The sequence below is a fragment of the Equus caballus genome, chromosome 8 (genome assembly GCF_041296265.1).
Source record: "Equus caballus isolate H_3958 breed thoroughbred chromosome 8, TB-T2T, whole genome shotgun sequence".
NCBI lineage: Eukaryota > Metazoa > Chordata > Mammalia > Perissodactyla > Equidae > Equus > Equus caballus.
The window spans coordinates 57,037,471-57,064,815 of NC_091691.1; the positions used below are offsets into that span (position 1 = coordinate 57,037,471).

Below are 27,345 nucleotides of genomic sequence, written 5' to 3' on the forward strand. Positions count from 1 at the left end.
CTGGCGAAAGGGCGCGGGCACCGACTGCGTTTCCAGGAGCGGCGCGGCGGCAGGAAACTTCCCCGCGCTCCGGGGCAAACTCTCGGGGACTCCGCCCCGCCGCGGCCGCGGGGGTAAGGAGGGAGCGCGGAGCCGGGCGCGGGGCGGCGCGGAGTCGGCCGCTCGCCCTCTCCTTCGGCCCGCGGGGCTGCGGCGCCGCCCCGGCTCCCGCCCGCCCGCCTGTGCAGCTCCGCCTCCCGCGTTGATCGTCCGCCCGCTCTGCCTCTTATTCTCCGCCTTTGTCGTTGCCTCTTCCTCCTACTCTCTGGCCTTCCTCTGCTGCTGACTCGCCCTCCCTCCCAGCCCCGGCCCGTCCCAGGGCTCCAGTGCCACCCACTCGTGGTCCTGGAAGCAATTATCACCCTTCCTTCCCTAACTCACCCTCCCCTCTTCACCTCTGCCCTGTCTCCGATTGCTTTCCCAGGTGTTCCAGAAGCACCTGAAGGACAAATCAATAGGTTGGTAGGTTATCTCAAATACTGACTCCGAAGTCTTAGAATTTCTCTTGCTTTACAGATTTTTTAAAAAATATCTATATTAATGATAATGGGTCCGTAAGGTGCAGTACGGGAATCTGCCCTGGTGAGTCCAGTAGCAGGATCGTGGAAGGCACAGTCTTCTTACGAAAGAGCCAAGTGGCCGTTTCCAGGATTGGAGACCTCGTAGATCTCTCCGGCCACGCATTTCAAAATCGAACAAGCTGAAGTTGGCAGTTTGTAAAGGGCTTTGCAAAAACCAAGATTAGGATACTTTTTTTGTTTTAATCATTAAAGGAGACAGTTCACTGAGATTTAAAAAGATTAAATCTTTAAATTTAAAAGATTTTAAAATTAATTCCAAACGTTGTGCCAAATCTGACCAAACTGGGGCAAATAAAATTAACCTGACCCTTGATTGGGCATTGATTCAGGCGGTTTCTACGAATTAACAAAGAAACACTATTTTTGTGTGTGTGTGAGGCAGATTGGCCCTGACCTAACATCCGTTGCCAATCTTACTCTTTTTGCTTGAGGGAGATTGGCCCTGAGCTAACAGCTGTGCCCAGCTTCCTCTGTTTTGTATGTGGCACGCTGCCACAGCATGGCTGGATGAGTGGTGTGCAGGTCTGTGCCCAGGATCTGAACGAGTGAACTCCAGGTGCCAAAGCAGGTTGGGAAACTTCATCACTATGCCACCAGCAGGCCCAAAATCTTTTTTTTTTTCAAGTGGTAAATGGTTAAGCCTATCTCATTGCTACGTTATGAGATATTGTATATATATTTCAAACTGAGATGTTATCAGGTTTCTACATTTTCAGGTCTTGTCTTACTAGTGGTTTAGGAATAACACGTAGGGTGGTAGTGATCTTTGATTCATTGAAGAAATGCTATTAAAGGACTTGCTTGTCCCATTCCGGGTTCTTTGAAACAGGGCCTGATTTATTTTTTCTGTTGTAAGAGTTTTATTTTTAATTTATATGTCTGCTGGTTCATCATTAACACTTAAGTCAGATATGCCTGTCCTCCTGCAGTGAAGGTCCTTATTCACCCCTGGAATGAAGCTCCTTTCCTGCAGTTGGACTTCTAAAGAAGCAAGGTGGTGTCCCTGAGCTGTATTTAACTGGTGGGCAATTGGTGAGTGCTTGTTGAATGAATTAAACAATTTAACTTAGTAACTTTTGGTTTGGTCCCATGGATGTCATTCCATGTCCTATGAACTCTTGGCCTTGTGACCATCCAGTAACCAGAGCAGTGAAGAAATGCCAGCCGCCGGGCTCAGGAGATCTGGACTCCACTTCTTGGCTGCTGAAAGTTATACAACTTTTGTGGCCTGTGCCTTCTCATTTGTGAAATAAAGGGATGGAGCAAGAATATCATTATCACTCGATTACTTCTAAATTCTTAAAGTTTCTGTAGCTAATGGGGGAAACTAGGTGTGGTCAGGTCAACTTCTGATTGAATTTGCTTGATTGATGTACTGCTAGGCATTGCTAGTCCATTGTGGGATTTTCCATTCTTCAGAGTCTATGTCATTCATCTATCATAGCAAATTAAACTCTTAGAACTGTGAACCTCTGTCCAAAGCCATTAAAAATATTTTTAATAACTAAGGAAATTGAATTTTGTGAATATCCAAGGTTGATGAATAAAGCGTCAAAGAATCGCCTAAAAGTGCATACCAGGCATCAGTATAAGATGCATCTTCTCATAGCGTTTGATTGGAACTTATGTGCTTAAGTGAAAATACCACCTTTTTAAATTTCATAGGTAAACTAAGCTTATTTTTACATAGTGAGTTATTTTTAAAACATTGGTTCACAGCATGTTTCTAAGCTCTCTGGTCTATTAATTTTGTTTAGTTCTTTGATTTTCTTAAAATGTTTATTGACTGTTTGGGGGCAAGTGTGAAGCTTATGGATCATTGATCCTTTAATGTGTAGGTTAGTAATAATCATAGTCATAAAAGAAGTTTCTGCATCAAATCTCAAGTTACATTTGATGGCAAGAATGCCTTTGTGGAAGGGGGACTTGATCATCACAATACAGATAATATTGGACTAAGCATAAGAAATGCAGCCAAACTTGACTTTGAAAATGTAACTAATAGTATAAAGAAGGAGCCCAACGAGCTGCTCACCTTTTATGAATAATGTGTGTAAGGAAGATAGGGGTGGAGGGGTAGGAAAACAGTGTGGAAGGAAATTTTCCTGGTATGTCTATGTACAAAAGAGCTACTTTAAGGTGTGGGTACAGCACTATTATGGGATAGCTCTTGCTGTTTTCGCATTTGTGCTTTTCTTCAACCACGCAGTTCTCAGTGAAAACTTGGCTTAATGAATGGCCAAAATAATAATTCAGCAAAAGTGCATTAAGCACAATGTACAAGGTCATATAGGGGTTGCAGATACCTCTAAGCCATCTTATTTGTGGCTCCAACTGTTTCCTTGAGGGAAAACAGAGATATATTTACCTGGAAAGAAGTATTTTTAGGAGTCAATAGAGGATAGCCCGGTAGCTATAGGAAACTACTCTTGCTCTTATTCTGTTCTTATTCGGTGGGAACTTCTCTTGCTTTTATTCTGTAGAGCAGGAGTAAAACAAGGAAAATAATGAAAGAACATGATTTATGTTGATTCACAAACAAGAGAACACAAGCTATCCCACTGACCTGGCTTAAGCTAATGAGATGAACTGGAAAGAGTACTGAAGAACTCGATTTGGTGCCATGAAGCTGGGTAAGTCTTCTCTCCCTGGGCTCAGTTTTATCATCTGTAGCACATGCAGGCATTGAACTGGGTGGGCCCTAATGACCCTTCCAACTTCAAAACTTCTGTGACGTCTGATCACAGTCAATTATTTTGATCAAGCTATTCAGATGATTAGTCAACTTCACAAATCAATTTACCTGAATAGTGACGTTCAAAGCAAATTCTAATCAGAAAAGGAAAGGCTGGTGTAGGCTTTTCCTCAGTAGAAGAAATTCAAAACAAAAACTGAGAGCACACTAGAGGAATGCGGGACTGATTTGCTGAAGTTGACCTACAGGATGCAGAATGTGGTATCATACAAAGTAGAACTTCCTCTCTGAAATTTAAGAGGAAAAGGTCTTAAGGCTTTATTAGCAGGAATAAGTAGAGCAAAGGACAAAGCAGTAAACTTTACAGTCTAGGAAGATTCTAGAAGCATAGTGATCCTGCTACACCCAGCTCGGTATAGCAAATTTTGCACTTTAATGTAGAGCCAACTTATTGTGTGATGGGGAAATTAAAAAGATTTGACTCTCTGAGCTCGGTCTTTAACACTTTTTTAGGGACGAGATTATTTTCTTAAAAATTAAGAATAACAGCAAGGACCAGACATATATAACTAAAGGACAAATTAAGTATTCAGAATACTATTGCGAACAAAGGGAATGCAAAGGGAAAAATAAATTACTGGAGAAAGCATAGGATTAATATAAAGTGAGGAAGAACTCTGAGCCCTGAAGAAGGGAAAACTTTAATATATGACAAAACAATGTTAGTCAGATGAAAAACTAAAAGATAATTATAAATAAATAAAAATGAAACAAGATATGTCGCCATTTTTATTATGTATCTGCGGCCCAAATAAAGCAATGATTCAAGGTCAAATAAATTAGAATAGTCAGCACCTAATAGTCTTGGTAAATAGAGCAAGTCAATAAATATGCATTGATTGGTTGATTGAATAAGAACTGCTTGCAGTTATTTTAGGAAAATCAAAGTCACTGGGGAAGTTATGTATGTAATTTCTTAAACTAAGCAAGTATGAATTTCCTTTAAAAAGTAATAAAAAATGAAACCTTTCCAAATAGTCACTTTTCAGTCTGAACGATGAAATCTTATTAAAATTTTATAATATAGTGTTTAATCTATAGAAAAACCTAAATTGGAAATATATACAATGTGGAAATACAAATGTGCCTCTGTATAAAGAAATTATATTTTACATCTTTGATGTTTTTTGATAGATGATTGAAATAGGGAAAATTCTATGTGAACAGGTTACCACTAAAGTGCAATACTTTCCTCTATAGCAATATTTGGGCACATACATTTTTATTTTCCAAAGTGACTTCAGCTTTTGGTATGGGCAGTTGAGATATTGATAGATGACTCAGAGATCCTAACTCAAAATAAAAAGTAATTTGCAATGGTCTGAATTGATGACGGGCCTTCCATACTGTAAGTTTCAGTGGTGTCTAGGGAAGAGTGAGTGATGGAGCCTTCCTTAACAAATATTTTACTAATTAATTTACCAAGCATGGCTGTCAGTCAGTGTGGGCACTCTGTGTTAGTGCCTTGGATACAAAAATTAAGAAGATGTGGGCCCTTTTAATAAGGTGATAACTAATGAATTTCAATTACATATCATTAAATTTAGAAAGGCTAAGCCTACAGGAAAAAAAGAAAGATTTTCTGGAAGCAAAAGAAAAAGAAAGATCAAGATAGCTTTATATGATTTCTCTTCAATGATATACGTGTGTGTGTCTGTGTTTGTGTCTGTGTTTGAAAAGGAGAGAGAAAGCGAGCAAGGTTGTAAGAGATTTGATGAAATCAAGAGAATATGTCAATGATGTATCCCAATAAAATATGACATCTGAGGGCAGAGAGTAATTCTAAATCCACCCCTCCCATACGATGAAATATTTCCTTGTCGAGCACTGGGAGTATTTGTGATATACGGTTCACCTCACCAAATTTAATATCAATTCAGCCCTGGGGGACACAGACCATGGTGACCGTCCTAGCCTTTTTGAGGACTTTTTGTCCACTGTTCATTGAAAGTGTGTATTGGTAACAGGGGAATTTTTTTAAATGAAGGTAAATAATGATTTTTGAAACGAATGTGTAAGATCAAAAAATTAGTGTAAAATTCACAAAATCCTGTACTTAGTAGCCTCATAAAATTTAGAATATAATATCAGAAATGTATTACAAATATTTTCTAAAGTTGATATTCAAAATAGCTGAAAACAGAACTAATTCAGGGATCATTAAACTCGTGTTGTTTATTTAGTTCTTCACATCTGAATCTCTGTCAACACACAGTTATTCTAAACACTATTTTGGCTATTTGTTCTACTTAAAAGTCTTTTTTTCCCTTGCGTTGCAAAAAAGAATTTAAACAAATTCTCTCATAGTACTTAGAAAAGAGGGAAAGAAAAAAGTTAATATCTATTAGATATTTACTGTCTTGCTTTTGTATTTGTGAGAATTGGTGACAGTGGGATTTAAAACTTGAAAGACTGCCTTATTTTAGGGGACAAAAGGCACTATTTCTGGCTTGTAATTGAACTTTAGATACGAAGGTAAAAGTAGATGAGTTCTGGATATAATCTCTTGGCTAAAGTCAATACATTTTTCTAACACATGGTGACATCCAAGAATAAACTTTCCAAGGAAAAATGTGTCTTCATGCAACTCCCTCAAAATGTTGTCATATTTAAGTTCATGGGGAATCATAGTTTTAGCATTTATGAGTTAATTGTTAGGATATTAAAAATACCTCAATGATATGATATCTCTGTTATCTCTTACGTGCTTCGTCGTCTTCTCTCTTTTCTCTTGGTTCACATTCTAACTTGTAGCTACTGCGCTGAGCAGTTTAATTCTTAATTTCAAAATACCAATGTTCTTTTGAAAAATTCTCCGTGCACAGAGGAAATCAGTAGTGTAGTTATTGATTCAATGTAATTTTTCAGTGCTGAGTGACCACATTAGAAGGTTTCACAACATCATAGCTGATACACCTTTTACGTTTTATTTTTCAATTTAAGTGGAAGGACTATTTAACAAATCTGCACATAGATGTTCAGTCTGCATTTTTAAGACACATTTGACTGCACTTCATGAAGTACTAAATCTCTTATACGTTATGCAAATGTCCTGAAACTATAGAACTCTCATGTTATTTTTTTTCAACCACCACTAAAAGCAGAGGAGTAAATATCCGTATATTAGCTTTTGAACACTGTCTATACCTCTGGGTTAGATGTGCAAATATCTTCCCCAGGGTAGGAGCTCACCCGTGTCTGTTGTCAAGCTGACTAGAGACTTTCACAGGAGGTAAAAGTGAAATGTGTTTCAATGTGATGAGGAAGCAGGAGGAGAGCAAACGCTTTACATGAGGCATGGAGGAACAAATATGTCCCAATTTGATGACTTTATTGTAAATGTGGTAAATACCAGGAATTAAAGTGTAAAAATGAAATGTTCAACAGGCCCTCTCTAGCTATGAATAAACTTTTAAATCGCCCTTTGGATTAAATGCAATAACTTTTAAATTACCCTTTGGATTAAATGCAGTAACCTGGTATTACTTTTAACCGTAACGAATTATCATAGGTGGTGGAAAAAATGACTATAGCTTGCAGGATGAGCAAAGGACAGCCAAAATCTGATCTTTACAAGCAATGAAAAAGCATCCAATTAGGAAGGAAAGGAAAAGCCCAGTGTTTATTATTCCTTCCTGCTTTTCTTGAATATTTAGAAAGCATGTCTGTTGATGGAAAGAACTAGTAAATATTTATAGATACCATTGCCTACCTTAGGTAGCCTGTCACTTTATCAGATTAAACTGGCCTCTTTTAAACATTTGTTTTAGGATTTAAATTGTATCTGCATGAGGAAAAAAATTTTCCTCAAACCGTCTCTTTCCTGCCATGTATTTCTTGTGTGCAGGAAAGTAAAATAGAGTTCTCAGTAGGATGTGGCATAACCATTTATGACATTTATCCACTGTATAAATATAAAGAGTTGCTAGGAAGATAAGTTAATGGAAACAGAACTACAACACCAACAGAATTAGAGGTGTAGAGGTTTGGTATCACTATTTCCAATTTACAGATAAAAGTGTTGAGGGTAAGCAAATTCTAGGGAGATTCTTACCAGTTGTTCTGCACTTCTGAGCTCCATAATCTCAGAGAAATATGGAAAATGGAAAGAGAATCGGGAGGAAAACTACATGGTTATATCAAGTGCCAAGTGTACTGCCCACCGTACTGTAGGTAAGCATGGTTTATTTATTGATGCAATCAAATTAAACTTAAAATAAGATCCATGGAAAAGACCAAATAATCTAGCATTAAGCTGTCTTCAAGATTGAAAAAAATGAAAAATATTTTAAAGACAATGGGCTAAGATTGACAGCATCAAGGATTATATAATATATATATGTATGTGTGTGTGTGTATGGAAACCATATATTTTGTTCACTTATTTATCAAATATTTATTGAACATCTCTCATGTTCACAGTTGCCTCTGGGGATGGGCATGTAAATAAGAAAAACAAGATCTCTGCTTTCCTGCTATTTGTGCTCTAGTGGGAAAAGGACACTAAACAAGGACGTAAAATAAACATGATAAGTAAAGATTGAAAATTTCTATGGAGGATATACCCAGGGTTATATGGATTCATATGAGAGAGGGGATACTGAGGTAGAAGTTCAGGAAAGGAGGTGATGTTTGAGCTGTGTCCTTAAAGCTGAGAAAGAGTAAACTAAGACAAGTGCCTAGGGAACAGTATTCTGGGTAGAAGGATCAACATGTGCAAAAACCCTAAGATAAGAAAGAGTTTGGTGTATTTAGGGAACAGAAGGGAAGCCAAATGGGCTGTGCCAAGGTGAGACATGATCTGAGGCTAAAAAAAGTGATAGGGCCTAGTTCATGGAGGGCTTGTGGGACATGATAAGGCATTTACACTTCATTTCGTGTGTAGTGGGAAGCCACCAAAGGGTTTTAAGCATAGTCAGACTTAGATTTATTGATAGTGAATATAAATAAACAATAGTTTGAATCAATATGGAGGTTGTATTATTGTTTCATGGATTGTAACATCTTTTAAAATAGAATTATTTCTCCTTGAGGAATATTCTCTATGGGGGTCTACCTCTAGGTGTGTGGAAATAATTAGTTTATTCATTATAACATGAAGACCTTGTATGTCTGAATTACACACACATACACACACAGACAATATAGCAAGTCAATTATTTTTGTTTCTAACTTACGTCTTTAACAAAAATCGTAAATCACCCTATAGGTATATGATGAAATTTAGAATCAGTCCTATAATTAATTCTGGTGTCGTTTTGCATATGATTATGAATGGATCTTTCATTTGGCTAAAGTGATCTGTAGAGGGAAGATTCCTCAAGGTCTCTTTCCATTTTTATCCTTGGCGTTCCTACTAAAATTGTGGCCTTCTTTGAACTTTTACACCTTGAAACAACAGCAATCTCAGGGTCTTGCTTGCTTTTACTCTTTGTTGAAGAAAAGTACCCAGCGGCAGCTGCACGCCCATGAAGTGGGTCTCACAGACTCTGATGACAGGAAACAGCAGGCCCTAGCTCATTGCCTGAATACTGGCTGTGCTCCTGGTATTTGGGAACCTTTTTCACTATTTCGCTGTTGTTTTAATCATATTATGAAATTGTGGGCTGTCCAAATCCCTTAGAAACAACATAATTCATGGGAGAAAAATACATCCTAGAGTTATGGAGGAAATTTGTCAGCTTGAAATTGCAAGAGGTATGATGGGGGTGTGTTAGTTAGAGCTGCTGTAACAAAGTGATGCAGACTGGGTGGCTTAAACAACAGATATTTATTTCCTCACAGGTCTGGAGGCTGGACATCCGAGATCAAGGTGTCGGCAGGGTTGGTTTCTTCCGAGGCCTCCTCCTCGGCTTGTAGACGGCTGTCTTCCCTTGTGTCTTCACATGGTCTTCCCTCTGTACCTATCTATGTCCTAATCTTTTCTTAGAAGGACATCAGTCATACTGGATTAGAGCCCACCCTCATGACCTCGTTTTAACTTAGTTACCTCTTTAAAGACCCTACCTCCAAATACAGTCACATTCTGAGGTCCTGGGGGTTAGGGCTTCAACATATGAATTTTGGGATGACACAATTCAACCCATAACAGCAGGTAAGAAATCTGAAAATTAAAAGGAAAGATATTTAAAATTTTATTTATTCAGATTGAACCTCAGTGAGCCCCACTCAACCTTGAACTTCACAATTTTCATGCAATCTAGACTTGCAGAATCCCATATTCGGCATCCTTAGTTTCTTGTACTAGAGTAGATAAAGTCTGCAGTACTTAGAGACCTTTTTTCTATAATATAAGGACCTGGCAATGGTTTCAAGGAAGGTAACTTCAAGGGTGATAGAATTTTGTTATGATATGGTGTTTAGATTGGGAAGGAGAAGATTAGAAACATGGTAGAAAAGGAGCATATGAGGCAAAGTAATTTTAACCTTTACATGAGAAGGTCAGATTATTTTAGTTTTAGTGAAACTCACTGATTACAATACTTGTTCCCAGCTGGTTGTACGACATGTTTCTCTCCATTTACTCAGAATTGTGCTCACACAGCAGTTCATTATCTTGGTGCATTGTATAAAAATCATTATTTGCCAACTCTTGAAACATTAGATCACTGTGGTGAATATTTCCTCTTTGCCCCTCCATGTCAAATGTCACCCTCCTCATCCTGCGCTGTGTCAGAGCGCAGACCTGTTTGGACTGTATTTACAGAGTTCCTTGTCCTTCGGCTTCCAGCTGGGCTTTGCCAACGGGATATTGGCACAGGACGTCAGAGAGACAGAAGAGCCCCATTCCCTAGGCTTGCTTTCTTCTAGGTTGTCTAGGAGGCGCTAAAATGTTCTTCCAAAGGTCGTGGCTCCTGGGAGCTACCCCACTCTCAAACACCTGCTACTTGCTCTGGGCCCTAGGACCACTGTCTCTTTTCCCCTCCCGGCCTAAAGGTGCTAACTCCACACCCCTTCAATCCCTTCATTAGCCTTGGAGGTCTACACTATTCTTGGATGATTTTTTTGAAAGCTGCCTACATCTTTGTAAATCGTCTGCTTATTAAACTTTCCTAAATGTACCCAGTTTTGGAATACCATGCCACCTGGACTCCTCTGTAGCTAGACAGAAATCATAAATCCAGGCTTTATCTACTAAAGAATAAATCTATTTCCAGTTCAATCATGTTATTTAACAGATAAGAAAGGAGAGCCCTTCCCTGATTAATTTATTTAATCATTCATTTCTCACTCATTAAACCTACTTATTGGGTGTCTACCATGCTCAAGGCACTGTGTTTAGTGTGAAGGATGTGACACTATGAGGTCTCATGGAACTGAACATTCGTTGGAGAAAAACAATGAGAGACAGTCATGTTTTAGTAAGAAATGCTAGGAGGAGGAGATGGGAGGGCCCCTTAACCTTGGGATAGTGGTCAGGGAGAATCAAGGAAAGTTCCAGAAGTGGCAACTAAATTAAAATTTGAAGAATGGGATGGAGAACAAAGTGGGGGAATGGGGAAAGGGGGACTTTTTTGCCATAAGAAAACATATCTGAGGAGCTGCGGGGTGAGAGAGAGCGTGACGTGTTCGCAGAACAGAAAATAGCTCAGTGTGGCAAGAGCATATAATACACTAGAGTGAGTAATGTGAAGTTGCAAATGTTTGCAGGGGTCTTGTATGTTGTTTTAAGGAATCTGAACTTTATTACAAAAATATGGGGAGAACAAGGTAATAAGCAAGAGAATAACACTTCAGGAAGCTCGCGCTGGCTGCAGTGTGGAAAATGCATAAGGCTGGAGGCAGAGAAGCAAGTGAGGAGGCTGTTGCATTAATTTAGGCAAGGGATGATAGTGGCCTGAATGATCGCCTTAGCACTAGGAATGGTGGAAAAGCAGAGGGAATGGAGAGATGTAATCTACAGGAATCTTGCCAGTGGCTATGCAGGTGGTAGTATATCAAACTGAACTTCAGAATATACATAGCTCTGCTTATCAACATAAAGTTGAACTTTAAACTTGTCATAACCTTTCAGGAATTCCAGCCAAGCATTTTTATTATTGCTGAACAGCCATTGTTAGAGATTTCATGGAAGACTGGCATTGTAGTCTTTATAGTGGTTTAAACTGGGCCTGTCAATATAGTTTGCCCAAAATAAATATTTGCTGCGTGAATTGATCAACTGCCTTTAAAAAATAATATGCCTTTAGCGATATTAGATTTCTATTATGTGCTTTGAAACCAGCTTTGTGTTGCAGGGCAAATGAACAAAATCATATAACTTAATATTTTAAAAAATAATTTACAACAGCCCCTTGTGGTGAGTATGGTGTTCCAGTAATTAATTTAAAAGGTCTCCACAGAGCTGCTCTTTTTTACAAATTAAAAATTCTTGCAAATGCTATCTTTACAATCCTTAGCATCTAAATATATATGTTTTCCTTTATCTAAGTTTTAGGCAGTGTAGCATTGAACTATGAGTAAGATATGATATTACCTTTCGGTCAGTGAAATATTATGCTTTGCACAAAGAAATATATTATCCTTTTTAGGACATAGGAATGTAATTTACTATGTTACTACATTTTTGTACTGATTATCCCTATGGTGACTTGAAAAAAATTGCACTAGTTCCAGAAATGTCCAAAAAGAGTTATTAGAAACGCAAAAGATCATCAAAAATATTTTTTAATAGAAAGAATTTAGGGAAATAAAATTTTTAAAGATGTTTAAGATGGAACAGCAGTAGAGACTTCTAAAAACCGCTTCAATTTGACTAGGGTCATAAATTTATTTTGACTAAAGAAATCTAGCTCGTTAAGTTATTAATCGTCTTCAAATCCCAAAGAGAATAGATGATTCACTGAGGACTTTTATACAAGATTGGGTTAAAATGACCCTTTGTAAAGTCCTGTTATCACTTTTAGTTGTAGCTGGAGTGAAATGATATATAGCTCTATTTCAGGTTCAACGTTCAAATGTTTGTAGGTGGTTATCATGTTTTCATCCACATTTTCTCTCTCTCAAGCTTATTCTGGGTCATCTGTGTGTGTTCATAGGTCCCTAAAGAGGTTTAATCAGTGAATAACATGTTGTGTCCCTGATGGCATTATTCTTCCTATTTTTTGCTGTCATAATACACTGGTGAGTAACACTTATTTTTTCCATACACTAGTAGAGAAAGTCATTTATTTTTCTTAACATTATTTTTTCCATTTTTCTTTTATCCATGAATGTTTATGCCTTAAATAGTTATATCTTGGGAATACTAGCTCATTATTGTCTTAATTCTTGATTGGTATCTAAAATATTCCCTATTGAATTGAGTAGTTTCAACAATAAATATTATGTACTGAGTTAACATATCTGACTACTTCCTCTATTGTTAATTATAACCCCAAATATATATGTAATATAGAATTATAGTCTACATATTATATATTTTAGAAAATGAAATATACTGCTTAAAAAATTCTCAAATGGTATATATATGTATATATGTAAGTATAGACCCAATGGACTAGTTATATGGTGAAGTAACTGTTTTTATCAAAGCATTTAGAGAAAGCTTTTATACATTTGATAAAGGAAAAATTGGTTATATTTTATATCTGCAGAGTAGACAGGGTCATGATTTCTCTTGCTTTTGAAAACTAAGTTTTTAGGAATCATTATAAGGGCTATAAGGCCTCACATGGAAATACCGTAGGCTTAGATATGCTCCTTACATTCTCACCCCACCACCCTTTTCCGTATGTAGAATTCAATTCTGAGCTCAAATCCCTGGTAAGAACTTTAAAAAGTAAGGTGGGAGGCAAGCTCTCTGAAATCTGCCTGGTAAACTGGTAGACAAGAAATAGTTGAAGAATAGTTGATTCTATTGCTATGTAACAAATTACCACGCAGTTCGCAGCTTAGTCCAGCAGTCGTTTATTAGCTGGCAGCTCTTTGGGTCAGAAGTCTGATCATCCATCATTGGGTTCTCTGTTCAGCATCCTGCAGGCTGATATGAAGGTGTTGGCCAGCCCATATTCTCAACTGGAGCCCAGGGCCCACTTCCATAGGCAGAATTCAATTCCCTGTGATTCTAGGACTGATGTCCCCATTTCCTTGCAGGCTGTAGGTTGGGGGCCACACTCAGTTCCTAGAGGCCACACACATTCCTTACATATGGTCCCTTTCATCTCCAAAGCCATCACCAAAGAATCTCTTCCCTGTCAATTCTTTATCACACGTCCAGTGTCTCTGACCCCTTTCTCTCTCACCGTCTCTCTCTAACTCTGGATTTATGTTTAACTGGTTCGTGTGATTAGATCAGGCCCACCTAGATAATCTCTCTATCTGACAGTCGACTGATTTTGGAGCTAATTACATATGCAAAATCCCTTTCTCTGCAGTACCTCAGTTAGTGTTTCACTAAATAACTAGGAGACGGTGTGCGTATACCAGGGACTGGGAATCTTGTGAGTTGTCTTAGAATTCTGCCTATTGTAAATGGCAAAGGGACTGAAAAGTCACACAGCAAATGGCCGGGTATGAAATAGCTGAATGGCGAAGGTCGTTGATTACCCTTTTCATCCCAAATTGCTCCAAACGGATTGTATTTTTGAGAGTTGTGACATTATCAAAAGAGTGAACAAAGAAGAGAACTTCAAAGTAATAAGCAAAATTGGGAAGAGAGCACTAAACCTGGAGAGTGTTCCTCTCTCTGCCAAAACTCAGGGAGCTCAGGTGGTTTGTGAAGTCCTAAAATGCTGCTGGCAGTTTCTGGCAATACTACAGGCATTTTTGTGGAATATGCTTTGGAGAAATGCTGCACAGGTTGAAGTTGCAGATTTTGAAGTAAAAAATACTAGCGAAAATAGTTTGAGCCTATAGGAATACAAATGATTAAGATGTGGAAGTTTACTGTCTAAACTTTAGCACTTCAGAGATTGAGAATGTTCAACAATTATGTCACTTTCATAACGAGCAATAAACAAATCAGTTTGAACTGACATAGACCCTCAGGGACGTTGGCCAATGACCGACATTTAAATAGAATTAGATCCCTATTGTTCAGTGAAAGTGGAAAACATCAAGTGGATGAGGATAACACCTACAGAAATGCAATCCTAATCTAAAAGTGAGTGGAGATTCTAAATTATTAGTACCTCACATGTTAAGAGATTTTGAACAATGGGCACAAATTTACTGGCATTTTAATACGGTGAATCACAGAAATTTGTCGTTGTTGTTGTTCATTAGTTTGTTTTACCACTTACGTGATCTCGTTTTTCAGGTGGCGTGACTGATAACAGCAGTGTGGGGTAATATACGCAGTTTTCCCGTATTCCAATGGGCAATATATCCCATTCCAGCTTGGGATAAGGGAATTTGTATTTAATTCTCAATATTTAGGGTATTTAGTTGGCACATCAACGTCTTTGTGTATTTTATTAACCTTTGTAAAATTGGAAAACTGAGACACACAGGATCTTGGTGTTATGTTAATTCAACCCGGGAGGTGCTAACTCAGGCTGCAGGTGCAGAAAGAGGAGGCCAGTCTACTCAGGCATCTGAATGGAAACTCTCTGGCTGAGACTGAGGAAAATAAAACATGGACAACAGGGGAATCTCAGACTGCAGTTTTTTTATTTTTCAGTTAAGAAAGGAAGTGGCCTTTGGATGGGATGTAGTGGCAAGCCATCCCGCTATCGCTCTGCTGCCATACTGGGAACTGGAACACTACAGGCCACACATCTTTCACTGACGCAGAGCAAGTGCTGGCTTGTTCTTTCCTCCTGCCTCATGGCTCCAAAGCCAGCAAACATAAGGCTATGGCTTCTGTGACCTGGCAGTTTTCTCACTCTACATCAGGTAGCCAGGTCACCTCACCTATAGCTCTGACCTACAGTTTTTGTACTGGTTGGTTAGATTTTTTAGCCAAGTTCCTCTGAAGCTTAAACTGAGCCTGAATCATCAGTTTTACATCGTTCTTAACCAAGAGCATTTTGGCAGGTTGCGGCAGGATGTATGGTTGAAAGTAAGGCTATGAGCCAAACACCAAGTGTCCTGAAGATCAGTAGGAAGCAGCGATGAGAAGGGATAGAGGTATAGACTGATGGTATGTGGTGTAGACTGATGGCTCAGCTTCAAAGACACACAGGCAGGCTATACATGAGGAAGGACGTTGGTCTATAGTTGAAAACTGTATTGTCAGACCAACATTGTTCTTCTATATGCATACACACACCCCCCCACACAATACATACTTTATATACCAAATATGTGAAACCAGACTGCACCTTTCAGAATAGTATTATTTGAAATGGACCATCATAGTTGTACTAGTCCTGAGCTTGCACACAGAAATTGTGTTTTCTTTAGTGCATTCAGAGTTGATAAGACAGAGCACTTGTAAAAACTCAGATGTAACTGTATTTATTTTCAACAAGAAATATAGCTGCCCAGACAGAATAAGACAGAAAGCTAGGAAAGAATACAAGGTAATTCATACTATTTTCAGAGGGTTGATAGAAACTATGGAAAGAAGCCAAGTGGTTTATTTACATACTAACTCTCCCTGTGGCTAGCGTAATACCATGTTGTGAGAATTGATGTATCCATCTGTAACAAAGACATCCACCTGACAGAGAGCTTGAATCATGCACTTGGATTTATCAGGATGCCCTGTTTCCTGGGCCATTATTAAAGACTTGGATACCAATTTTTAGACTTTCTTCTCCTCCCCTCATCCATCACCACTATAATTTCCCCCTGAATTCTGAGTATGCGACCTTCTTTTACTGACTCATTTTTTTCTGGAGATTAATGTCATTGATAAAGCTCTAGTAACTTCTCTCACCAATTAATCCCAGTCATGAATAGTAGATACACTTGTGGATACTAAATAAGTTGTTTCTCACGTCTCCTCAACGACAAATTTATAACCCATTTCCATGTTCTGGTGGCATCCTACCATTGCCTTCCAAGTTCTGGCTCTGAAATTATACTTAGTTTAGCTGGAGAGTAAATTATGTCGTCCATAATGTGAGCTGAATTTCTAACAGCAGTTTCTTTTAATGTATTTATAAAATTTCCAGCAAGTTTCTCTTGCAAAAAGTAATGTTATTTGATGGGAGCCCAACTGTCGTTTACACTAAAGACACAGGTCCTCAGAGAGGACCGACATCTAAGTTCCTCCTGGCAAAATGGCATCTGAAGGAGGCATTTTCCCTGTGTGCGTCTCGCACATGTTATATTTGCGCTGTCCCTCTGCTTAGCTGAAGTTTTCCGTATTTGGGAAAGCAGCATGGGTTAATGGAAGGAGTGAAATTAGATAAAGCTTTAGCTTTATACCCTGCAAGTTAGAACTTTGCTGACTATCTCAGAGAGAGCTATTATAGAAATTAACATGGCACAGGGTAGGCATTCAAGAAATATCAAAAGTAGTTAATCAGTTTCCCATTGTCTTGATATTCTACTGAATTCTTCAGGTATTCTTAGAGCCCAGGAATACCCCATAAAACACCTTTACATCTTAAAAGAAGTGAAATATGTTTCTCTGAATGGTAAGAAATCTCACACTTATCCTAAAAGTATAGGAGTGCATGGTTTGTTTCCTTAAGAAGCTAAATTGTTTTATGCTATTAATATTAAATGGGAGTCATGACCATTTCTGAGGAAAAACTTATTTCTCCTGTTTCTCTTATAGGCTTCCTCAATGCAATTAACCTTTTTATTTTGAAGAGAGAAAGAAAAACATTATAAACAAAACAAAATGAAAATACCTACCTCAATATTTTACATACTGCTTCAAGTGATTTAACCCTATATCAAAATCTTAGTACTAGTTTGTGTAATCCCCATGTAGGGTCTTGGAAAACCTCTCTCCATCTCTCTGTCTTTAACTTCAAAGCAGGATGCAGGATTTTAAGACAAGTCATAGGAGTGTCACGTATCATAAATAGATGAAACAGGTGAGGTTGGGCAAAGGATAAGGAAGGACATTCGCTTATGAAACAATAAAGAAAATTCGAGTAAGGCCAGAAAATAAAATAAATAAAGTAAGCCAAGCTTTGATTCTCGCTCGTTCTCTCTCTTTGCAATCTATTTATTGACGAAAGTTTGCCGACTGACAAAGGCTGGCACGTATATAAAGTGTCAGAACAAATGCCTCAGGATTTTGATAATCCATTGAACGGTATTGATCATTCTTCAGCCTCTTACACATCTTTCTCCTCTGAATATATAAGTTGAAATATTTATTTTCTAATTTACCCAGTGCCACACTTCTCAGTTAGAATTCTTTTCTACTTCTGGAAGGGAATAAGATATTTTATATGCTGAAAAAGACGCTGTTCTCACTGTGGTATATTCTGCATTCTAAATAAAGTTATTTATCTTACATTATTATTTTCTATTATCATCAAATAAAATAAATAAGTGCAAAGTCCTGTTAAAATTAGTGTTTTGCTTTTATATTCTAATTTTTATAACTTTATTTAGATGTTTAAGGTTTAATTTTCATACATACATATTTTTTCGTTATTATTTATTTGCTGTATCTACCAAATACTGATCTTCTGATGCAAAAGAAACAAATTAAAAGTAAAAGTCTTTGTGTTTTCTCTATTTTCCAATCTAAGCAATAAAAGAATGGTTCATTCGGATGTACAGAAAGGAGGAGCTATGGGTCAGGGTACTGATTATCTGTAACACTGTGGACTTAGTCAGTTATAAAAAGAAAATATACTGAAAAAAAGTAGTAAGTTAATCTTTACTAAATTTACTATTAAATTATGGTAATCAACAAAAAGACACATGAATACCGTATCAAATATTTCCCTTTTTGCCTTTACTTTTGCTACTGAGGGCAATCACACAGGATGATGTGTATTTCCCACAAGTGGCTTAGCATGTACTAGTCATGAAGTTATGCGATAGAAGAAACAAAAGTAACTCTCCACCCATTAATAAGTTGCAGAGACATCCAAATCTGTTGAAAAGGATGTAGCTTCTAACCCAGGCTAAGGGGTCTATACTTCTCAGAAACTTGAGTAACAAATTTAGTAACTAAACACAGAATTAAACAACTCCTAATCATTAAGGCAGAGAAATTTTAATCAAGCAGATAGAGTAAATAAAAAATGATCAGCAGATTGAAAGAAACTGTTGGAACTAGTAATCCTTTAGCCTAGTTTCCGCCGTCGCTTCATAGCACTTCCTGGAGGCAGTACATTGCATTTCTTTTAGTTTTGGACATGTTCTAGGAGACCTGGAAGTCGGTTGATGGGCATTTTGTTCGAGCATTGCTGGTGATTACACTTCTAAAGAAGCTACAGACAGCCAAGGAGCTATGTGTGTCACCCGCTAGCTTCCGCTCCAGGAGTGTTCACTACCAGTCAAAGTAGAGCTAGAGAAAGCTAGAGGCCTGGTTTGAGAATGTATGCCTAAGACCCTGCATTTCTACATGTTTGTGTTTTGGACAGATGTTGTCCTGAAAAATGGGGAAATGCAGAACCTCCTGAAGGCAGATTTCCAGTGGAACCATGGATCCCCCTGTGGATCTGAGCAGTCTGAGCTAGGCCTGATTAAATTTGCCTGAGAAGGCCAAACGGGGAGTAGGAACACAGCTACACCTTCTCCTGTGGGACATCCAAATGATGAGCTCTGGACCATGAGGCATAAGCAGCCAATGTTCTGTGATGAGACTAGTTATAGACTTAGGGGAATCTTGGAAAACCTCTATCTTAACTTCCTCATTTTACAGAAAAGGGAACTTAGTCCGGGTTATATATCTGCTTATATAGTGTGTGTACAATCTAAAATTCGTGAGCTGTCTTTTCAAGAATATTCATTTGTGTAGCTACTTTCACAGAAATGGTTGAAAACAGCAAAATTTTTCTACTGGATCTGTATACCACCTTATTACGCTGTTTAAGCATCTTCACTGCAACTTTGTTTGTTTATTTTGTGAGGAAGATTGGCCCTGAGCTAACATCTGTTGCCAAGCTACCTCTTTTTGCTTGAGGAAGATTGTTGCTGAGCTAACATTCGTGCCAGTCTTCCTCTGTTTTATGTGGGATGCCACAACAGCATGGCTTGACGAGCAGTGCTAGGCTGGCGCCCAGGATCTGAACCTCCCAACCCTGGCCTGCTGAAGCAGAGCCTGTGAACCTAACCTTTATGCCACCGGGCTGGCACCTGTGGTAATTTTTTATGTTAGTAAAGTTATAGATGTTGTTAATTCATCGTTCACTTTAAGTTCAGAGTATATCTTTGAGAATGAAAGATTTATTTCTCGAAGTGATATTGATTTTCCATTAAAAATATGTGCATTATTTGATGGAGAATTTATTTCTTCAAGATAAAAGATAATCTCTGAGCTCAGTGTAGTTGGAAATTATTCTCTCGTGTGGACCCAAGAAGAAGTCTGGTTTCATCAACACTAAAAATAAAAATCATACCTGAATCTACCATAAAATGACTATTGAGAAAAACAACATTTCTCTCATGTATGGAGGTAAATAAGTTGTCACTAATTGCCTTGATGCTCTGTTGAAAGCCTCTTTAAGAAAATCGTTAATAGTGAAGATTAGTTGTTTTCCCGATTTAATTAGAGAAATGTTTAAATACCTATTAACCACTAGTGAATAGTAAGTGTTGCAAAAATGCAAAATGCAAATAACATTTTTAGCAGTTAAGTTTTAGGTCTTTCTCTGATGAAACAATGAAGGAGATGTGCCTTTTCCAGAGAATTCCCAGTACCTCAGCCCCTCCCTACTCACCACTCCCTCCCAAAGGAAGAAAATATAGAGGTATCCCTCTTCTTTGAGACTATCTACATGTTAGGAAACATAACTTGATAAATAGATTTGGGGTTATGTATGCAAGTCGACTGACATCTTTATATTTTATTCCATATCAAAAGAATCAGAGACTTCTGGACTTTTACAATAGCACACACGTAAATTTACTTACAGAATTTATCCCTATTGACAATAGTGCAGATATTATTTGATCTGAAATAGCTCCTTCATATAACTGAAGTTTTCTTGTCAAAGAATGGTAAAAGATTTTTGCCATTCTTGGATCTCTTTCTAACCAATGAAAATATCTACAAAAACACCTAAATTTAAAAGGACAGTAGACCAGGGAGAAATAAAATCTTAAGCAATGTGGAGAACATTTGGCACTGCAATGGCAAAGCCACACCACATTACCTGTGGAAAAAAAATTCATAGTTACAATTTCAGAAAAATGAATGAAAGTTAAATGTTACTGTGATTTGTTGAAAGCCCGTTTCAGAAAGTAAGAGTCTAGAATTATCTGATCTTTGAATTTGAGAATTAGAACTAGGTTGAAATGTCAGCACCGTTGTCATGTCGATGTCATCAATCTTTCAATACCCAGTGCACCAGCAAAACTTATGAAAATGGAAGGGAAGTTATAACCAGAAAAAAAGTGGGTGGATGCTTTCTGGAATTTTGTTGAAGCTATACAAATTATTCTGCCGTGGCTTGCCTACCAGCTCTGCTTCTACAAACAGCCAGTGTGGCCAAGCATAAAGCTGTCCATCAGAAAAGGGCTCGTTATTTAAATAAAAGGAGAAGCTTTACATGACTGCACCATTAACTTGATGATAAGTTGAGTTAAATACAAAGCCAGGTGCTTTTGTGTTTGTTGGTTGTATTTGATTTCCATGTGTTTGTTCATTGCCATGCTTAGCGTTATTGGGCTGCTATAGTCTAGAAGATAAAATCCTTTAATACTCTATTTAGAGCTACAGGAAGCAAAGCTTGATCAATACTTTTTATGAATCTGTAAACTATTACAGCACAGCATGTTCCCGCAGACTTTCCCCTGGTGACATGGCTATATTATTTTGGGGCCAGAGGGCCAAGCAATATTGAAATCTTGTTTGAATTCATCTTCTACAGATCATAAAAGTGACAAGATCCCCAAAGATTTACATTTTTTTTATGCTATAGATTAATCAATCTTGTAGGCGGAAAGAGAAGGATTTGGGTGTGTAGACTATCTTTTCAGCCTGAGGAGAGTGTAAGGAATTAATTTCCTTTTTCCAACAGAAGTGGATAGTGAGGGTGACTTGTCTAAATCAAAGAAAGTGCACTTAAAGTCTCCTTTTGCCACATGCTTTTTGATAAATTCTGGCAATGATGTCAACAGTTTCATGAAGAAAAACCTCTGCGTCCATAATTTATAGAAAATAATTCTTCAGCAACAACAAAATAGCAACTGACTTTTTGTTGTTAAATTCAACCTCAAATACTGACTAAGAAATGAGCCTATTTAGAATTGTTATCAATTGCAGTATTTATTACTGGTGTTCAAAATGTGAGGAGTCACACAGATGATTTATTCCACAAAACTATTACATGATTTGTCAGAACAGACATGCCGAAATGGGCTTCCTTTGTTTTTAAGAAAAAGCTGTCAAATTTTTCCATATTCATCCTCTAAAAATAGAATTCTTTTCTCCAAGGATCTTATCAATTATTTATACACAGTAGCAACTAAATTATTTTAATCTTTGCTTTGGGCATTTCTTTAGCATAAAAATACCACTGGCAATTTCAAAACATCATTGAGTATTTTACAGACTAAGGATATTTTCCCGAAGTGTTTACTCACTTGTCCTACCAATTTAAAGAAGTGCAGATTTCCCTACAGAAAGGAGGAATAATAGAAAATTCATTCAAATTTTTAGAGAGCTTTATTCCTTAAAGCCTTTAGAAGCACAATTGGGCAATCACTATCAAAATTTAGAAAGCATCTGGCCTTTGATACACCAATTCTACTTCTGCTTTATAGATATACTCACACATGTAGATATCCTTTCACATATGTGAAAAGACTTGCCTTTAAAGTTATTCACAGAATCTTTGTAACAAAAGATGGAAAACTATTTAAATGCTCATGTTTAGTAAACTCCTTAATTGTATTATGTTCCCTTTATACGTTGGATTACTACGCAGCCGATATACTGATGGACTGACATGGAAAGATCACCACCACATTGCTGGGTAGAAAAAACATGATAGAAAATAATATATATGGGGTTTTTTTGCCATTTGTGTACAAAGAGAGGAAGGAGGGAGAATATGTATTTATACCTAATATAATCTCTGGAAGAATATATTTGAAACTATGAAACAAATAACAGTGGTTCCCTGTGAGGGGTGAGGTAGGAAACAAGTCTCTGAAGAGAGAAATAGGAGGAGACATATTTCTATGTCCCCATTTAAAATTTTGTTTATTTGAACCAGATGAACAGATTTAGTATTAAGAAAGTAAATAAATTTTTTAAATAAAAAAAGTAAAAATACATATACACATCAGTCTCCAAAGAGACCAGGATCTGTTGAATAAGTCAGGTCTTGGAAAATTCTGGTACATTGTGTGGAAGATACTGTTGCTGCCCACCCCTCTCTCCTGAGGCTTCACGGCTTCAGTGTGAGCCATGAGCTTCCAACTGCCAGCATCTGTCTGCATCACTGCTCCGACCCCTCCTGGGGCAGGCCAGAAGTGCTGGAGAATTAATGCTTCTCCTGTGTCTGGAGCAGCCCTCAACCAACCAGTGAAGAGGACTGCTGAATCGACATCCCAGCTCCCTAATCCTCAGTAGATATAACACTGGGGCCTGAATTCTACACTGGAATTTACACGCTCAAGGTGGTAACTTGTTTGCTAATACATCCTTTATTGGCTGCCTTCCTTTTTTTCTCTCCCTTCTTCATTCTTTTCCCAGTTTCCTGAGATCACGTCCTAAATAAACTACTTGTAATCTAATCATCATTGGAGGGGTTTGCTTCTGGAAGAATCCAAATTGACAGTTGGTGCTAGAAGTTGAGTAGTGAGGTGATAACTTGTGGTGTGCCATAGCATCACCATTCCTAAGAATTCAGCTATAGAATGAGATGCAGGTTCAAGAGGACGAACTGGCTTATGAAGTATCTGTAATATTCTGCGAGATGAAGGGACAGTGATAACTAGACGTTGTGGCATTAGTTGATTGTTGCTAAGTTTAAGTGAAGTACTGAAGGAAGCTTCAGGTCACCCAACTATCATCTCAAAGAATGGTAAAATCCAGAAAGTCTTTATGGCAGTATTTAGAGGGATCTTTATTTCTTGCAATTGGAGGGTAGCTTGTGCTGAAAAATCAAGCCAGGATCTGATGGGACGAGTAGTTGTGTTATCTAGAAGGCTCATTTCAGGGCCTTCTGTAGTAAAATCAGAGCTCTGATGAAGAATGATTGGGACCTTGAGACCCGGGATGGGGACATTGAGAGGATGCACTGGAGGACTCAGAACCCCAGATTTCCCTGAAACGTCTGAGCTGGGAGAAGTGTCACACTCCCCCTTGTCTGAAGACCACGCAAAGACCCACCTTAGGCAGATGACTTTCAAGATGATACTAATCTTCCTCAAGATCTACTCCCACCTCTCCTTTCTGCTTTTGGACTAATAGCCAGGGCCGCATCTCAGCATGGCCTACTATGGGAGGAAAGGGGTTATTTAATGAAAGAGCTGCAGGATCTGGCCAAAATGTACCAGGATGAGCCAGGAAACATGCCTGGGAAGAGATCTCGATGATCTGGGCTGTGGCGAGGGATGGAAGGTAAGACTGGATAAAAGAGAGTTTATTGCCACAGGGGTGCTCTCCCAGGCTGAGGATTTAATATCCTGCCGAGGAGACCTGTACTGCTGAGATGTCTCCTTACCGCTTGGGAAAAACAGTGGCAAACAATAAATAAGATGGTGATGCCAGAACTTCCTTGGCAAAGTATTGAGGAAGAGGCCAAAGGCTCAGAGAGCTGGTTGTGATAGAATAAATATTAGGAAAGACCAGAGATCCCACCAATTGCCTATACGCATTGGGAGGGCCCAGAGGACACTCCTTTCTCTAATGCTGTGAAGATTTCACAAGTCCTGTGTAAGAAGGGCTGCCAGATAACGTGCAGGATGCAATGTTTGGGACAGACTTTCACTAAGAAATTATTCACTGTTTATCTGAAATTCAAATTTAACTGACATCATTTTGCTTTTTTTTTCTTGCTAAATCTGACAACTCATTCCATTGGCCACTGTTGATGATAGGGAATACCACTATGGAAATGGGTTTCCCTCGTGTCACCAGAGAAGGATTTCTGAATAGCAAAATCAGGTAGTTGCACTTCATCATCAGAGGCAAGGAGAATGGAATTCTGAAAAGGGCAGCAGGGCTGGAATGGCAACCAGGGCTCTGAACAGCAGGGATCTGTAGCAATGGCTAATGGACCATGGTGTTCTTAGAGGCAAGGTAAATGGGCAGACAATGAAAATGCTGTTTCACCACTCTAACCAAAAAGGATCAAGAGTTGATGACTTCAGCTCCTCAGTTGAAAATTTTGACCCTTTGCCCAGTTTCCAGACCTAGCCAGTTCTCAGGCTAAGAAACCATTAATTGCATGGGAGGATAGGTTCCTTTAGGAAAAACTCTGTAACATCGCAAGAGGCATCAGGCACAATTCCCCCAACTCTTCCTCAAAGGGACCTGCTACCATTTCTAGAGTATCTGAACACTGAGAACAAGGAAGTACGCAAATCCTTTTAGGCCTCCTGGATACAGCATTTGAATGAAACTGACATCAGGGACCCAAAACACCATCATGCCCCCTCTGAGGGGTTGGGGATTAGTCGTACAGAAACCAGATGATCAACGGATTCCTGGCCCAAGTCTGTCTCACTGTGGGTCTACTGAGTCCACAGACCCACCTGGGTTATTTCCCTAGATCCTGAGTGTGTAGTGTGATTTGATAGACTTAGCAGTTGGAAGAAACCTCAGATTGATTCTCTGGTTTGTGGCGTAAGAACCATGATAGGAAAGGCCCAGTGGAAGCCCCTGAAACTGCCACTTCCCTCCTGGTCAAGAGGGGACATTGGAAGCAAAGCTGTTCCCTGGAGAAATGGCAGCACTTAGGGCCATCCTCGAGGACTTAAAGGATCCTCATTACATCCCTATTTAACTCAGCAGTCTCACTCTTTTTTTTTCAGCATTTAAAATGGTTTGGAGTTTTTTGTTCTTCTTCTTCTTCTCCCCAAAGCCCCTCAGTACGTACTTGTATATTCTAGTTGTAGGTCCTTCTGGTTGTGGCATGTGGGATGCTGCCTCAGCATGGCTTGATGAGTGCTGCCATGTCCACACCCAGGATCCGAACTCCGAACTGGTGAAACCCTGGGCCGCCGAAGCAGAGCAAGCAAACTTAACTGCTAGGCCACAGGGCCAGCCCCTAGTGGATTTTTGGATTTTTTAATTTTAATTTTTATTAATTTTTTTTATTGAAGTATAGTTGACATACAATATTGTATTAAAAGAATAAAATCCTCCCATTGTGACAACATGGATCTAGAGGGTATTATGCTAAGTGACATAATCCAGACAAAAAAGAAGAATACCATATGATTTCACTTATATTTGGAATCTAAAGAAACAAAACAAGTAAGCAAACAAAACAAAACAGAAACAGACTTATAGATACAGACAACAAATTGGTGGTTGCCAGAAAGGAGTGGGGTGGGAGAAAGGGCAAAATAGGTGAAGGGGATAAGAGGTACAGTCTTTCAGTCATAAAATAAATGTCATGGGGATGTAACGTACAGCACAGGGAATATAGTCAACAATGTTGTAATTACTTTGTAGGTTGACAGATGGTAACTAGTCTTATCAGGGTGATCATTTTACTATGTAAATGAATGTGAGAAAAAATTAAAAATAGAACTACCATACTATCCACCAGTACCACTTCTTGGTATTTATCTGAAGAAAACAAGAACATTAATTTGAAAAGATATATGCACCCCTATGTTCATTGCAGCATTATTTACAATCACCAAAATATGAAAGCAACCTAAGTGTCCATCGGGTATCTATCAGTAGATGAATGGTTAAAAAAAATGTGATACACACACACACAAACACACACAATGGAATATTATTCAGCCATTAAAAATAATTAAATCATCAGTCTCACTCTTGATAAAAATAGATGCATAATGGTGAGTGACAAAAGACTATTGTAAACTTAACCAAGAATTAAGCCTAATCTCAGCTGCAGTGCCAGACGTGCTATCTTTATAGAACAAATCATGCTACTACTGATCTGGTAATTGAGTTCTTTCAATCACCACAAGCAAGTAGAACCAGAAGCTGGCATTCACTTAGAACTGAGACCAGTACACATTAAAGGTCTTGTCCTGGGTTTTTGTTTACTCTCCTACTGTCTTTCATAGTACAGTCCAAGGGACCTTGATCATCTGGACATTCCTTTAAACGTTGAGCTGGTCCACCATATTGATGAGATGATACCGTGTTAATTCAACCTGAGGAGCAAGAAGGGGCAAATTCTATGAACGCTTAGGCAAGAAACATTGACGCCTGAGGTTAGAAGGTAAGTCCTTCAGAGATAAGAGGCAAGCTATATGGTGAAGTTCTTAGAGGTCCAGTTGTCCGGGGTCCAAGCACAAGTATTACACCTTGCACCTCTACTACTAAGAAAGAATCACAGTATTTGATCAGCCTCTTCAGATTTTGCAGATAGCACACACTGCGTTTGGTGGTGAGTTGATGACATTGGGCCTTTGCCAGCCTGGAGGGCACCAACTCATACATATATGGTCTGATACATATATGTGATCAGCAATCAGAGGCATAAATGTGATACTGAGAGCTGACAGAATGCTGGTACATTATCATGGAATCACCCAAAATATCGAACAAATGGACCCACTTTATGAGTAAGGAGGTGAGACAATAAGCACATGACCTTGGGATTCACCAATCTTTTCCGTATACCACATCAACCACAAACTACCAGCCGGAAAGAAAATCTGAATGGCCTCTTCAAGTGTTGCCTCCCCTCCCTACCCTACTTGCCCACTCCCCTACCAGCATGTCCTGGATCACCTCCCAAATGAACTGTTCACGCTGGAATCCTCCAGCCTGTA

The 27,345-nt window shown here is 38.5% G+C and overlaps 1 protein-coding gene and 1 long non-coding RNA gene across 5 annotated transcripts in view; one reads left to right on the forward strand and one right to left on the reverse strand.

Moving 5' to 3' along the window:
* The window catches only part of CHST9 (carbohydrate sulfotransferase 9), a 250,381-nt gene extending 250,075 nt beyond the window's left edge, over positions 1-306 (reverse strand). The window contains exon 1 of one of the 4 annotated variants that reach the window (XM_023647597.2): positions 1-306. The gene's annotated coding sequence lies outside the window, so the exon portion shown is untranslated. The other 3 variants (XM_070275596.1, XM_023647598.2, XM_023647601.2) reach the window with 3 other exon arrangements.
* On the forward strand, positions 121-26,789 carry LOC111774725 (uncharacterized). The gene is made up of 5 exons (XR_002809891.2): positions 121-497; positions 1,550-1,652; positions 3,104-3,253; positions 12,414-12,498; positions 26,632-26,789. It is a non-coding gene; the product is annotated as an uncharacterized lncRNA (long non-coding RNA).
* The last annotated feature ends 556 nt before the right edge of the window (positions 26,790-27,345 follow it).